We start from the raw sequence: 545 nt of genomic DNA on the forward strand, positions 1-545 counted from the left end.
TCTTTGACAAAGGGACCAAGAATATTCACTGGAGGAAAGACAGCATGTTCAGCAAATGGTGCTGGCAAAACTGGATCTCCACCTGTAGAAGAATGAAATAAACCCCTATCTTTCACCCTGCACAAAAGTCAATTCCAAGTGGATCAAAGACCTCAATGTAAAGCCTGAAACTCTTGATACTGTTAGAAGAAAACATTAGGAAAAATCTACAAGATATATGTGTAGGAAAGGATTTTCTAAACCGGACATCAATTGTTCAGGAAAAAGGGCAAGAATTAACAAATGGGACCTCATTAAACTAAAAAGCCTCTGTACATCAAAGGAGGCAACCAGGGAAGCAAACAGAAAACCCAAAGAATGGGAGAAAATCCTCACCAGCGACACATCTGACAGAGGTTTAATATCCAGAATATAATGAACTCAAAAAACAGAGAATCAAGACAAGAAATAACCCAATTAAAAGATAGTCTAAGGAGCTGAACAGAGAGTTCTCAAAAGAAGGAGTAAAGATGGCTAAGAAGCATCTTAAAAGATGTTCAATATCA

The sequence above is a fragment of the Nannospalax galili genome, unplaced genomic scaffold, assembly GCF_000622305.1.
Source record: "Nannospalax galili isolate Female #2095 unplaced genomic scaffold, S.galili_v1.0 scaffold339, whole genome shotgun sequence".
Taxonomy (NCBI): domain Eukaryota; kingdom Metazoa; phylum Chordata; class Mammalia; order Rodentia; family Spalacidae; genus Nannospalax; species Nannospalax galili.